Below are 16347 nucleotides of genomic sequence, written 5' to 3'. Positions count from 1 at the left end.
AAATAAACACTACAAAAATGTAGTTCTGCAATGCTGAGGAAACAACTCGTTAGAAGAATCTGATAATTGCTAAATTATTTTCCATTAAGACCTGAATGGAACTTTTGTGTTGGTTCACTACCAATAGGAATACTTAGATAAATCAGTTGCAATCATCTTTGTTGTACTGAGAATGTGAATGGCAGCATGAACCTTCAAGCAAGAGGCACTGTAATGCAGTCTAAAATATTTAAATTATCATGTTATGTTATAATGAATCTACACTTTCATCTCTTTCTAATGGTTGCAAAACATTTTAATGAGGCTTCATAACATTTTTTCACATTTATAAAGTTATGGAAAATTTGCTTTTATTTCCATTTCAAATTTTTTGGGGGAGAGAGCCATAATATTTGCTCCTCTGTTTTTTCAATCCTAAGGATGATAAACATATTCTCTCCCCTTCACATTGTAATTACTTCATATTGCTATATTCTTCCCCATTACTCTGTTATAAAAAAAATAAAAGAATAAAACAACTTTGTTAAGCAGCAACTTTATAAGGCAATACAACCTTCCAATGGAAAGAAAAAACAAATATTTCTTCTGAAGCCCTAGAGAAGATATGACTAATATCCAGAGTGCTTAAAGGTACTGTGAGGAATTTTAAACATCAGCAGTGGCAGATCAATTTTGAACTAGTAAGAGAATGTGTAAGGTACTCATCTCAAATATTTAAACACCCATTTAAAATACAGTTCCTTTTTATATGAACACCTGCCAGAAGTCTACACACGCAGCTTTTCTATAAATGCTGGTAATAAAAAACTCTGACATGAAGTGAAATAGTGTTTGTTAACAGTCTACATGTTCTATGCATCCCATGAGACAAAATGAGTTTTCTTTTCTGCATACAAGAAAATCTTGTCACACCCTGCCTTTATTTCTACTTCTTCTTCTTATTATTATTAGTTTGGTGGGGAACAGTGAAACCTGCCTACCACTACTGTACTGAATTGAAACATCCAAAGCTAAGCAATGTAATATTTTTGTTTTGTTTTTACTGCTTTGTTGAGCAAAGCATGTCGAGTCATGTTCACATACAGAAGCATTTATTACCTAAGCCTGTAGTCGACGACATATAAGGTCTAACAACAAAATACACTTCAGGAGAAAATAAAAATGAAAGGAGAGGAAGGAAAAAGGAGGAGAATTTATCTTCCCAAAAAATCTGCTGAGAAGCAGCAATAGAGTCCCAGATTAGAGTATAGGGGCTGGATACAGTGAAGTGGATCTGCGCAGTAGGGGGTGGTAATGATGACTATTCTTGATCATTTCCTTTTTTTTTTTTTTTTTTCAAGTACTTAGTACTTTCCCTCTCATACAATTTTTAGTAACATTTGTTGCTAAGAACATGTTATCTGCCTAAATGAGTAAACTGTTCTGGTTTTTTTTTTGGGTTTTTTTTTTTGTCTGTCATGCAAAGGACACAACAATTTCATTCAGAATTACTGCAGTGCTAAGTGGGGGGTATGTGATACAGAATATGTGTGGATGTGTTCGCACAGACAACAGCTTGCTTGACTTACTTATGTTTGTCATGTGATTTTACATGGGTAGCAAGAAAGAAAATCTTAAAATGGAAAATAATTCTGTCTCTTAGAAGAGAGTCACTAGCTGTTATGTTTTCTTCTTGTAGGTATTTTCTGTTCTTCACAAAACAAATTTAGTAGTCTGATTGAGGTGATTATTCATTACTTTACTGCAATAATGTGTATCCCTCAGGAGCTGTCACATAATTGGCCCATAACAGAACATTCTGGATAACTGCAATTGTTGCAATTACAGTACTTAATCATGTTGGGCAGATCTCACGCTTCTTCAAAATTAGTGCGAAGTGTCACAGTAATTGAGAAGTGTACATAACTGTCAGGGTACAGAACAGTTAAATTTTTGAAGTTTTGAGGTTCCCTGAATGCTGGTGCAGCACTTTTTTGAAAAAATCTGTAACAACTGACTAGCATTTCTTAAACTCGTGATTTGGGAGTCCCTGCTAATACACTAATGATCCAGACAGCAGCACTAAATCAGCTGCTTTAGTTTAAGTACTTTTTGAGTGTACATAAAGCTTTGCTTTATTGGGATTTGGACTAACTACCTGCAGTCTGAAAAGCAGTAAGTTGGACACTGTCTCGCTCCAATTTATAGGAGGGAGAGGAGGTTCTTTTTAATATCTGTATAGCCGGCATGAGATTAAGAAGCAACGGTTCAAATGTTGGTCTGACCAGTTTATTACAGATCTTAATCAGGGAGATGGGAAAGGGGAGGACGGACACTATTATGAATTAGGGTAATGGGGAAGGGAAGGAAGACAATAGAAAAGATAGGAAAGAAGAAGCAAGAAGTCTTTATAGGAAGCAAGAGGGAGATAGTCACCACCATGGATCCAGCATGGCTTGTAGTTCAGCCACTGATCTTCAGTAGTGGTGGGTTATCAGCATTGTTGTTATGTTGACGACGAAGGTGACCGTGGCAATGATGGGCCCTTTTCAATGGTTCCAAAGTGGTTGAGTTAGCTCTCTTTGGAGTGGCAGCTTGTGGCTCTGGAATCTCAGCAGAAACTCCTTTGTTCCCATCTTCTGGGCCTTGCCAGCAGATGAGAGGGAGTAGGAATATTCACCTGCATCCTGTTTTTCACAGGACACAATGGTATCAGTTTTCCCATACGAAGCTGGAGCTATTTAGTCACAGGCCAAATCTTCTGCAAGTAAACACTCCTGAGCAGTCTCTTCCGGAGGCAAGCAGGTCTGGAGGAAGGTGCTTTCAAATGTCCACAAAGTGATGTTGATTGCCTCACGGTAGCATCCATCACTTGCCTCCTCAATAAATCAATCAGAGTCTTATCACAAGAAATACCTGAGGAAGCAAGCCAAAAAACAAAGAAGGATACTCACAGACTCTTAAGCAAAGGTGAATTACTAATAGAAGGTCTTTACTTATGTGTGTTATAAGAAACATTTTAGTTGTTTGGGAGAAATAGTGTTACCATAGATGATTTTTGCTCTGCTTATTTTCAGATCAATATGTTAAGTTTCAGTAGAACCATGTAACTCCTCAGTTTTCACTTATTTTAAATATTACTTAGAAACTAATGACTTGAGAAAATGCCCTAACAAAAACCTTTGGATGTTGGAAGAGCATTTCACAGCTTGAGTGTATTTCCCCTGTGCTGTACTGATTTTCCAGAGAGTTTAGAATAAAATGAGAACAGTGCTATCTATCTTTTGCCTATTTTCATTTCCTGTAAGTTACCTTCTAATGTGGAAATTGCTTACATATTATTAAACGCGTTCTCCGCATGCAAAGATTAGTGAACTTCTCCCATGGAGCATGCTACAGCGAAAACCATCTGATTGGTACTTAAGGAGTTTTATATTTTGTTGCTGTCTGTCCATCCAGCTGACCAGGAGGTTAGACAAAAATACCAGAAGGTCTGTCTGGATGGAAGAAAGCTCCCGGCAAAACTCAAACAGAAAAAGAAAACATGCAGATGATTTGAGCTGGAAGGAATACAGACACCTTTAAGCCTGCAAAGTCACTGTTAGGAAAGCCATCTGAATTTGGCAAGAGTTGTCAAAGGAAACAAGGACTTCTATAATGATAAAGGTGGCAAAAAGGGAAGGCTAGGGAAAATGTGGGCCTGATAACACTCAACTATCCTGGACATGAATAAATCTTGGGCCCTGATGAAGAGTCACTTTTGACCAACTTTATAAACTCCTATGATTAAATGACTTCTTGGTACAAGGAGAAAGAACTGGATATTGTTTACCTAGGCTTTCAGTAAGGCCTTTGACACTATCTCCTATAGAGAAGCTAGTGCAGCATGGGCAGGATGAACAGTGAGGAGTTTTAAAAACAAGCTGAGTGGCTGGAGACAGAGGCCATTGGCATAGCTGTGATAAAAGTCATTAAATCCTAATACTTATGGTTTCCTGTGATTTCATTTCAGCCTTCATTTATAGACAAAATAAAACAGACAAATTTCTGATGTTCTTTCATTTGTCTTGGTGCTCAGTTATTTCTACAAACAAGCACTTAATGTGTTTTCAATTACACAGTCCAAATGTTACACTATTCTTATATTGAATTCAAACATAGCATTTTCACTTTGAAGTAATTAGATAGTGAGGAAATATATGTCTGTATTTAACATGAATTCTAATATTGTTTTAAAGTAGTGCAGAGGAATTCATTATTGAAGAAGCATTTAGGAACAGTAGTTATCTATCCTGGAGACAGTCCTTACAGTGAGTTTACAATGATGTGTCATAGGTCACTTCGGGGAATCTAACAGGAAAGAGGGGCTAAAAGAACAGACTCTTTAACAATGTTGCAATAGAACAAGGGGAAGTTATTTCAAACTAAAGAAGTGGAGATTTACTCTGGATATAAGGAAGTAGTTTTTTACAATAAAGGGTAATGAGCCACTAAAACAGTTTGCCCGGAGAGATGGTGTAGCCCCATCCCCAGAGACATTCAAGATCAGGCTGGATGAGGCTCCAATCAACCTGATCTAGCCGTAGATGTCTCCATTTATTGCAGGGGAGTTTGATTAGATGACATTTTATGGTCCCTTTCAACTCAAACTATTCTATGATTCTATGATTGTCCTTTTCCTACACATGCATTCCTGCTGTTGCTTTCACTTAGGCCCCAGAAATTGTCTTAGTCAGTTCAAGATTACCCCCAAGCTCCAGAAAAGGAAAGTGGGCAGGAAAATAAATATTATTATTCACACTAGATAGGTAGGAAGCAACATCTACCTACTAAACTGCTTAGATTCTACAGTGATAAATAGTTTAGCAAATTATTAATTTGTTCTTATGTCAAAATTGTGCAAAGTAATGAACAAGTTTCAAATAACTGACAGACCAATATATTCATTTGTATTTTTTACTTACTTTATTTTGGGGTCTAAAAAACTGTGGCTGCAGCTAAAGCTCAGCTGTTCTATGAAAACAAAGAATTTCCCTAATGTTTCTCCTAATGCAAGTACTGTTGTAGCTCTATCTCATCCTTTTACCTCTTAACCCAGACTAGCAGAAGGATTTGGTCTCCATCTAAAACACAGATGGCTACAGTCTGCACTGTACATTCAAAACATTCAGTCACTTCAAAACCTGTCCTCATCCTGGAGTCACAGATTGCTTTCAACTGAGAGTCAATTTTTTGTGAATTGGAAAATTTTGTTGTAATCTGACTGAACAGCCAGAAACGCAATTATACTCTATGAAGAAAAGATTGTATACTAGTGTGCTATTTAGAATGTGCTGTGGGGCTTTCCATGAACTTCTAAGTGGCAGCTTATAAATATTACTTGTTTCTTTTATCTTGGGATGTCTCTTTTTTATGTAAAGATCAGGCTTTAAGAGGCCCACCGGAAAGCAATGCCTTTACTTCTATATACCTAAGGGGAGCTTTCAAAAACTACTCCTGATTGTTTGACAGGAGAATAAGCTCATACCAGTGCTTGTTTTCGCTGTCATTATCTGAAGAAAATTTGATGTTCCAATTGTGAATCTAAAGGTTGTTCCTTAGCTTTCTATTTCATTCTATTTCTGCTTAACAGAACTGTATTCGTCTTCCTTGAACATTTCTTCTTTAGTAAGTCTTGTCTTCTCGTGGTGTTAACTTTTAATTCTGTCTTTTGATAATAGAAATTAAAATGTCACTGCAGCCAGAAATTTGATGTCTGAATTGAGTATGTCATGGTTAAATTTTCTGGAGTTCTAAAAACAATGTATTTTTGTGTCAGAAAATGTATGTTTGTTTAAAGCAAGGTATACTGAATTTAGAAATTTTGCTTTGGAAAGGCATACAACATTCTGGTACTCTGGTAATAGTAGTGTATAATGTTTATACATTTTTGACTGTCATTAAATACATAAGTTATGTAAAATATTTAGTAGACATGTGGCTCTATCTATAACATATACAAGGTATAGATTGAAATAAAGCATTCCAATAAACTTTCCATTGATTCAGAACTTTGACTAGGAATTTCATCCCTTACATGTTTTTCCATTTTATTTATTTATTTATTTATTTATTTATTTCCTGGGACCTGCCTTATACTTTTTAATTGAAAGTGAATAACAGAAATATAGTTTTACTTAAAATATTAAAATATGTTTTTCTTTCATTTTCTTCAATCTTTTTATGTGTAGGATGTTACTGTATGAACTGATCTGTTATTGAATCATAATTCACGAATGATTATGCTTTCCATTGACAATTAGATTGAAATAAAATCATTAGAAATCATTTGGGGGTTTGTGCATTGAAAGGTTAATTGGAAAAACATAGCTATGATCTCTTTCAGACAGAAATTTAGCGAACTAATTCATTATGATTTTCTTGTAAATTAATACTTTAGTAAGTGAAAGGTTACTTTTTTCTGGTGGAATTGTAATGTGATCTCCAACTGCTGTTTGCCAATTTGTAAACATGAGTAACTAGAAGTGTAGATGAACTTGTGACATTTCTGATAAATTTTGTAGTTATTAGAGATAACTGAAGCCTATTGTCTGTGCCCAAATTATGCTTCCACTTCTGCACTCTGAAAAGGTGCTGGATAGACCATTAAAAGTTGATAATATAGATTTAAGCAGTTGTGGAATTTATTTAAGCAAAGCGTTTAAATGAAAATGGAACAGGGTAGTAACATTTGATTCTTGAAATCATACAGAATTTATATGATGCATAATGTAAAATAGAGATGTCTGTAGAAATAGTGATAGTGATAGTTTTAATTTAATGATTGGACTTCATCTATAAACAATGAAATTATAATGAGCATTTCAGTGCAAGTTTCTTTTTTGTTTATTTGTTTTATACCTTTGGATATGAATTTGAGCCTCTGTATATGGGTTAGAGATTCGTGTACATGGATATCGTATATTTTGGCTCAGGTATGTATGAACTAAATGAAATCTTAGTACTTATGCCTTAGTATAACCTGTACAGAGTAGGAAGAAAGACTCACAGAATCATAACATTGTTTGATGTCATGGTTTTATGATTTTTGGTTAATGGTATTCCACATTGTAACATCATGTAGTGCACTGGGAGTTAAACTGTTCATGCTCCAGTTCTGGGCACCTGTCCAGAAGAGAAGAAGAATTACATACCTCAGGGGGCTTTGCGGTCAGAGAAGAGATATAACCCCTGGCAAGGTCACCTGATGTCCCTTTTTTCCTTTAGCTCTGCTCTCTGCTTCTGGTCCTGACTGCACGCATTGCTTCAGCATTAGCGTAAGGCCTCCAGCTTTTGGACAATCTTTCCCCCTCATTATATTTGATTTATTAGGTTCAATTCTAATTATATTGTATTATAGTGTGTTATATTGGATTCTGATGCTATATTTAGTAAATTAGTTTGTTTCTCCTCAGACCATTGCCGATGTTTTTAATTATTTTGGGGTCCCATCTCCCTTTTCCAAAGGCTTGGATTCACAAAATCCCTCCACATTACAAGTTACGGAATGGGCCAAACCAGCCTGTAAACCATTGACATTCAACCTGCAAGAGACCTTAAAGACTGCCCAATTCCAGCTCCTTCCTGTGGCAGAGTTGTCACCCTTTGGATCACCTATTGTAGTTCTTCTTACTCAGGGTTCCATCCAACTTGGTCTTCAACACCTCCAAGGGGCATCCCCATCATCTCTGAGCAACGTCTCCCAGTGCATCACCACCCTCTGAGTAAAGAACATTCCCCCCTAACTTCTAATCTAAATCCATATTTGTTTAGCTAAAAGAGTGCATAAGGAGAAAAGCAATACAGTTTCCCTCTTCACAAATAGAAATACTAGTTGTAGAGACAGAACTGTAGTTTGTGTAAAAACTATGGCTTAGGTTTTTTCTTCTATCAGTGAGAAACTGCATTAGTCCTTCCTTCAAGGAAGATTGGTAATCCACTAGTTTTTAATAACTCAGATCTTATTTTACTCTAAGGAAAAACAAACAAAGAAAAATCAGCAATAAGATAAAAAAGAAATTTGAAGAAAATAAGACTGTATGGGAACTGTTAAGACACAGCCTGAACCAGCATGTGAGCACCAGCTGAAGGGGTGTTGCCAACCCTGGGATCAAAGGTGGAAGCAATTCACCCATTTGATTGAATGCCTGGCTCCACCCTTCCCTAACCTTATTTAAGGGCTGGTGGCTGTAACAGAGAGATCTTTATTGGGAGCATAACTTCCTTTGGGGTATCTGGTGAGCCCTGATCCTCTGAAATGGGTAAGTGTATTTTATTTCATTTTATCTATCTATTTATTTATTTATTTTTAAAGCAGCTGTATCTGCTTTATGATCTCTATGAACGCTATATACTTGATAGCAAAATAACTGGACTATTACAGAGCTAGTACTGGAAGGCAAGAATGTCCTGTGTAAAAATATTCAGCTTTTATTGACAAAGTATAATGAAAGCGTGGTTTCTGGAGTACGTGTGTCTATAGAGCATAAATAATTTTTATCTCTTCTGTAGTTTTTGTTTTGGTTCACAATGGTTTGTACTCTGCTAGTCTCCTTGGTTTTTCAGATGGTTTTTCTTTTCAACTACTGTATCTGTACTTTTTAAGATGTAGCAAGCATACACTCTTATGATTTGGTGATACAATTCTTTTGACTGTAACTTTGCATATTTCACGCTTATTGGTGTATTGGGGGAGTTAATACTCAAAAAAGCAGGAATTTCTATGAACTTTTCCAGTGTTTCCAGAAAAGGATATATTAGAGAAAAAAATCTCTTAAGAATACCGCTGCAGAAATACTTAAAAATACTACGTTAGGTGACACAGAAGCATATCTTTGATTTCTTCTCAACAAAAATGAAGGCTGATAAATATTTAAGGATGCTGTAACAGGTACAGGTGGAATCCTGAATATTGAATCAGTTTTCAGTCAAGAAACAGAAATAATGAAGATCTGTGTCACTATAGTTCCATGTCCTTGTTAATTCTTTATAAGGAGTCAATGATAGACAAGTAGGATTTCTCCAATATAGTGAATGTCACTAACTAAATAACATAAATCACCTCCAGTGCATATTTTTAAGTTTTTTTTAACTTCTTCAAGGAAACGAGAAGCAACAAGTAGTGCTGCAATTCAGTCACTCATTGTCTAGAACTAGTACTGTAAGAATGGTGTTTCTAGGTTTAATTGTGCCAGTGGTTTTTGCTATTGTCAAGTAAACTAGTGAAGTCTACTTTAAAATGTGGCAGTTCTTATCTGAAACACGTTTGAATATTTTTCATCATTATTTTTGCACTCTGAAATGAACTAAAACACACAGAAAGCATTATATTATTTAACTTGTGTAGAGAAACCCATCTACATAAGAAATACAAAGGAAAAATAATGGTGCAAAAAACATCCAGAATTGAACTCTTGCATCTGTGGGTTGTAATGCAACAGAGTTCACCCAGTCCTAAGCTTCATGAATAAGCTGCCTGTTACTTATTGTTGTTTTTTAAATCATTTTAATTGGTAAAGGATTAGTGGGAGGAATTTTCTTAAAGAAGGTAGGGCACTAGATACCAATTAAAATTCAAGTCATCTGAATAATAGGGTATAAATTGATTAGTAATTCTATATAACATTGTAAGCAGTTTTCCTCTACAGGAATTAAGCTGTTGAGCGAAACAAGCTGCATTTGTTTGTTTGCTAGAGTAAAGCCTTTCTAGTGAGGAACATGAATCTTCAGGTGTCTGGAGAGACTAAATCCATGTTGTTGTTTCTTTTTCTCATTCATATAACTAAGAAGAAATTGTCATTTATCAACATTTTTGACAAATGTGGGTACATAGTGAACTGCCATTGTGGATCTTAAACACAGTAAGAGAAGAAAACCTCAGAATTGCCTTACTGACACAGTCAGACATTTTTGCAAGTTTTTGAGAATACCGTGAAGTCAATAAATCTGATTAAACACTTAAGCAATACAAAGGTATAAGAACTTGTGTGAGGGGCTGCTATCGACTTTCAGATGTTGTTTAGTGGAGAAAGTCTTCTGTTCGTATCTAAAAAAATAAACAATGTGGAAAAAAAGGAAATTGCATTGACCGTTCACAGCTAAACATCTGTAAAAACATAAAATTTGAGCTAGAATTTCACCGCTGTTGCTCAGTTATCATGTTTTCAAAAGGCTATGGAAAGTTTATAGCACGCATGTTCAAATATCTGTTGGATAAAGAGAAGCTTTTGGTTGAGTCTGAACCTTGAAAATCTAGAAAAATTATTACCTGACAATTTGACAAATTGTATGAGGCTCCATTTTACTCTTATTTGAAAAAGTAATATAAAACTCTCTATCTAAGGACATTTGGACATTGTGTCTTCTTCTGTTATGAATAAATATTTGACCTTAATGTTAGCTCTGTTATTTGTTTAATTTACTGAAACTGAAACACAGCCTTCTAGTTTTTAGTCTTACTTGATACTCATGCCATCTATTGTGTCTTATAAATACTGGACGCTGTTTTTCTTTTGCATAGCATATGCGTGCTTTCACATGTTCAAATTTGCCCATGAGATTTCATACTCTTCCCTCTTCCAGAGAAATACTGAACTCAGGACTTTAGGACCAGGTGTTGTTAGAAAATGAGTTTCCTGGCTGCTTTCTTATTTGCAACATCATTGTTGGCTTTTGAGTGTGAAATGAAGCTCCAATTAACTCTTATTAGTTTTTTTCTAATTTCTCTTCCTTTGTCTACCTTGTATTCCTTTTGTTTGAATACTATCTTGATTAGTTATTTCTTATAAAGAAATCTTATAATGTCTCTGTAACCGTCATCTTCTAGAGATGGGTTCATATGGTTCTGTTATCACTGCATACCCTTTCAGCAAGTTGTGCTCTGTATTGTTTTCTGGTAAAATAATTCCATTGCATTGATATAGATGTTCAAGGCAATTAGAAGTAAGTAGTCCTTAGCAGAAGTTACGAATAGCTTTATAAAGTGAAGCTGAGAAGTTCAGTATCACTGAAGCTAAAAAATAAAAAGGGCAATTGGTTTCTGCACTTGTCTGTTATGTTTCCTTTAAGTCAACTTTAGTGAAGTGGTTGATTCTCAATAAAAAGATTTTTGTTCTTACGTTTATTTTGAACTTTTTAGATACGATACCTTATGTTATCTGTTTTTTAACTAAGGTATTGAGAAATGATGCTTACAAGCAATAAACATTTATAAAAAACAAAATGGTTTTCTAACAATGACAAAACTGTCAGTGGCCTGTTAAATTTTTCTCTATAGCATATGCTACTTTTTCTCTCCTTATACCCTTTGAGTGAAATTCTAAAAATGTATAAGGAATGTAAAGAAGTACCTAGAGGCTGTACCTCTTGAACTGTAGGTAATTTATTTGACAAAATAAAGACAACTTTTCTTCTTTTTATAATTTTTCTTGGTTAGCTGCACATGATGGTGTGCGTAGTAGGATTAAAAATTCTATATACACTCTTACTACACTTCACATATCTTTATAAAGTTATTTAGTAGGATTTAAATTGAGTATGTTTCTTTAGACACTTGAAAGTTAGTGGTAAATGATGTTGACACATTTTTACTTTATGAATTTGTGAAATCATAGTCACATACACATCTGTTGAAGATCTGCTATGAAGATTGCCTGATAGTAGCATTTTTTCTAAAGTGCTCTATTTATGAGTTTCCTTGTAGATTGCATTTTAAGAGAATATCTCACTGCCCACATGACATTCAGTTTTCTAATTCGCTTTTAATAAGGCAACCCTTTTCAGAGATTTATTTGCTTAAGATAATGAGGTAGGATTACAGAGGAATTAACAGCAATGCTATTAACTTTTTTCCTTCCTTGGATCTAGCCTTATGCTCTCAGTTTAAAGTAAGCTGAGATTTATTTTTCCTAGGTTACACAACAAATTCAAGACGAGAAGACAAAAAGGCAGCGAGCTAATAATTCTTCAGAAGAATTAAGTGACTGTCTTTGAGGTATGTTCATTTAAAAATTGCTGTTAAACATATATTATTCTTGCTGTTATATGAGTGCTTTTGAATGTTAGTGACATCTTCAAATGTGAAATACTTATTTTGAAATTAAATTTCAAAATATGCCTTTTCCCCTTCTATTTTTGAAAAGCATGGGAATTAATTAAATAGAAATTTGCTTTTCTTTTATCTGATGCTATTTTATATTTCTATATACAAAACTAGAAAGTCAAATACAAATTAAGAAATCTAGAGTTCTATCTTCTTTGTGACTTCTCATTTACAGTTTTCTGTGTACCATAGTTGCTGCAGGAGAAAAATAAAAAAAAAGCTATAAGCTCTTCCCATTTTGTGTGCAATATGCATTTCTGTGCTCTAAATAGGTATAATAAACACTTCTCAGTTTGATATAATGGAAAGGAAATGATAACAAAAATATTTACAAATAATTAAGTAGAGGAGACAACAGAAAGTCATCTGTAGTTTGACTGAATAATGGAGATCATTCTAAGGGAACTTACCTGCTTTTGAGCTGCTTTTCTGCAAGTCTAAAACCAGCCTCTCTAATTGTTCATCAGTTGCATGAATTGTTTGAAGTCATAAGTTGTATTCTATGTTTGTAAATCTACTTTTAATTAATCAAATTGATGCTAATTTTGTTTTAGGTTTAATTTTTACTTTGTTTAGGATTGTTAACCTATGAACAGACAGCAAATTTTCTTCATGCTGTCAAAAATGTTGGATATTATTTTGATTACAATTAGGAAGTATTTATGCCTGGGTTACATTTTTGGAACTTCTTCCAACCATAGTTTTTTGTAACAATATATCCAGTTTCAAAGGATAACTTATTTTCTCTTGAAGACTCTTTCTTTCACAGAAACACTGCTTATGATTCTTTCTGTCTTCACCTGAATCTTATTTCTTTTTGCCAAATGTGCATCTCTTCAGAGTAGACTGTGTTCTGTCTATGTTCCCATCAAAATCTTTGTAGACTTGTTAATTTTTTGCTTGGCAGGAAACCACATGGAAGTTGTAACTAATGACACAGACTTCTCATGGGCTATTAAATAATGCAAGCCACTACTGTAACACATTTTAGTTAAAAATGTCCTTCTGCTTAACGAAGTATCAAAATCAAAGAAGAACAAGAATGATCACAATACCAGGAAAAAAAACCTGATACTTTCTTCTTCCTCGGAAGGCCATATTTATTTCAGCTTCCTTTAACAACTATGTGCCTGTTCAAGACAGTTGATCTCTAGGATCCTTTCTTTTTGCTTTGCTTTTGGTGCTTAGTAACAGGTCTGTGGCCTTTGAAGACAAAAAGTTGAGTTCTCTGAACTATTTTTGTGTGATGTCATTCACAATTCAGAACACTTTCCCACCTTTTTAATCACAAGTACTTCTCTTTTAGTGCCAATCTTATTTCCTTGTAGAAATAGTATTTGAGGTACTGTAATAAATGACCTGAGAGAAATCAGCATATACACATTTAACCTATCATTCTCTTATCTGCATGCAAATTCAAATTTTTTTTTATCAGAAAAAGGATGTTGTTTTTGAATCTTAGATGAGTCTCTGCATATATGTCAGTGACATTTCAGAGAAATGCTTGTTGATAAATAAATCTTTTTTATCTTTTCATGACTTCCATTTAGATACATACTTGTTCTCTAGAACGCAGTTTGTCTCACAAATTGTTTTTGGTTTTAAGGATGGAAACTCGTAGCCTAATTGTTAAATACATGTAGCTTTCAGAACTAAGGAAAGGCAATACTCTTCTATTCAGTTATTACATTTTTTTTTTTTTTTTAAGAAGAAAATTTTATTTTACTCGGTCTTCTGAAGCAAGACAGCAAGTATAACATTAAACAGTATTTGATCAGTAGATACTTATAAATTTGATGCTTTGTCCAATCTTATTCCTCTATTTTCTCAAAAATTGTTCTATTAGATAATTTTCTATATGAATCTTCATTTTCTGTTGTGATGAGAGAATTATGAAGCACCAGACAAACTAGTATGTTTTGTTTTATTTTACTTCATAACATGTCTAGCCTTTCTCATTCAATCCTGCTGGATTACTTAATCATGATTTGTTCAACGGTTCTGTCACTTCATAGATTTGCCTGATTGACAGCTTATCATCTTTCCTTAGTTGAAATCTATCTGTTGTTTTTATTTGTACCATCAGTTCTCCAATAGCAAAAAAAAAAAAAAAAACAAAAAACCTAAGTGTTTTGTATGCTTCTAGCTAATTTAGTCTCAGCTTCTTTCCATGTAGCCTGTATGGTTCCATAAGGAAAAGCTCTGAAGCTTTTTCCTCATGAGATTTGTTTTCCTATGTGAATTCAGTGGGATGTGTTTTTTATTCTGGGACTATAGTAATAGAACAACAAGGCTGCATGTGAAATGCAGCAGCTGGTAGAGCCAGATGTTGTACAAAAAGGGGAAGATTATAAACTGCGTATTCAAAGGAAGCACTGCTTAGCATTCCTGGTAGAGGTGGCTGAGCTGCCGGCCTCAGCTTGCAGAATCTGGGAGGCCTCTTTGCATGCTGGGGCTGCAGTGATGCTCAGTGATAAGGACAAGTGTGTGCCTGTTTGCTGGCAACTTGTTTGCCTTCTTGTGGCACCAAGCCCTGGATGGTGAGCCAGCAGAGCCCCAGTGTTCCATGACAGGGCAAGGGCTATGACGGTGGTTAAGCTGCAGGAGTCATCCCATTTGAAGCAGCAGAGTAAGAGATGAGTTTATTTCTTGCATGAAAATCATGGGTTTGATGAGATCTAATCAGCGCGGGTAGGTCATGTTGTTCCTTGAAGTCTGATTACAATTGGCTCATTCCGGTGCCTGCTACCCTACTATTTGTATTTGCATGATGTCTAATTTTGTTTATATGAATATTCAAAATATGACAGATCAAGAAGGACACAGCTTTAAATGTCTACTACCAGTTTTCACTGGATTTGTATCACTGTAAAACTGCCTGATGATGAATAGAGAAGTTTCTTTCTTCCAAATACTTTAAAATTACAGATCTGGCTCACACTCAGTGGAATATTTCTGTTTACTTTTAATGGATTCGTTTTCAAATGCTGAAACTGTCCCAGTTCTTCTGATAACATTCCAACTATCTATAGATAGCACACAATTAACTTGAGGGGAAAAAAAGGGAAAGCCAGGAAGGAAATATGTGTGATACATAAACTGTCTTTTTCTTTTCATGTGTGTTCTGTGTCAATTTTAATGGGTTTGTAATTAGGTCGCAGGATTGATTGATATCAGCACTTAGCTTCCTAGGTGATGTCACCCTAGTGGGGATTATGTTCACACTGGAAAATAACTAAATTAGTTGTAGACTTGACACTGGATAAATTATTTGTCAGGAAATTAAGACTAACAGGAAGGAAGAGCTGAGGGAATACAAGCAAAGAATGTGGTTATTCCTGCAACCAATGTATGACACAGGTTAGTCTAAAAAAGCAATGGCAGTACTAGGCTGAGATGGGAACAGCCTAAGTGAAATGATGGGGTTCTTCAAATTCTTAATCAGGAATGTTATGACAGAATGCTAGAGAGTGGAAAAAAAAACACCTGAGATGCAAGGAGTACGCTATAATGGTGCCTGACCAAATGCACGGAGACCTTGGCATGAGGGAAACACAATGAATGACCCAAAAACGTATAATTCAATGACATTATGAAATGGAAAGATGAGAAGATTGTCTTATGAACTTTCTGTGTATAGAAATATCTATAAATGCAGACTACTTTAAGAATGTGAAGAGCTTTTCCCAGAAATCTTAGATTTTGATACACAGATTTCTCAGAACATGACTTGTGTGATTATAGAATAACTTGTAGCTAAAAAATGAGACTAAAGAAGTTTGCATTCATTTTTTTCTATCTAGTATGTAGTGACAGTAACTGCTGTTTGTTGTGAGGTGATCTTTACTGAGAAATAGGTTGTGAGGGGCATGGCTCTGGAAATGGCAAAGGTAGGCTGTGAGAACAAAAGGAATGAAACTTGTTTAATTTTCTGGTGGATGATAATGGCGTAAGAGATTTGTTCAAGCTTAGTTAAAACCTATCTGACACGTCATTTTTCCTGTTCATTAATGCAGATGAGGAAAATCCTCATACATATGTCTGCAATAAGTAACAGTTGACTATTACATATATTTTCAAATAAATTATGTATGGTAATGGAAATACTTTGGTGTTATTTCATACTAGTTTCAGTTGTTGTATATATTTTGCCATTTATTTTTGAGCCTTTTGAAGCACACTGATGTGATTTTTGTTTTAACTGTGTTGATTTTCAAGTTATTTCTGTA

The 16347-nt window shown here is 34.8% G+C and overlaps 1 protein-coding gene across 1 annotated transcript in view; it reads left to right on the top strand.

The window, feature by feature from the left end:
- The window catches only part of CDH18 (cadherin 18), a 441257-nt gene that overhangs the window by 142973 nt on the left and 281937 nt on the right, over positions 1–16347 (top strand). Inside the window, exon 2 of the mRNA XM_048939478.1 lies at positions 11929–12010. The gene's annotated coding sequence lies outside the window, so the exon portion shown is untranslated. The remainder of the gene's footprint in view (positions 1–11928; positions 12011–16347) is intronic.

The sequence above is a fragment of the Lagopus muta genome, chromosome 3 (assembly GCF_023343835.1).
Source record: "Lagopus muta isolate bLagMut1 chromosome 3, bLagMut1 primary, whole genome shotgun sequence".
Taxonomy (NCBI): Eukaryota; Metazoa; Chordata; class Aves; order Galliformes; family Phasianidae; genus Lagopus; species Lagopus muta.
Note: the sequence above shows the minus strand (reverse complement) of the source record. Positions and strands in the feature narration are given on the sequence as shown.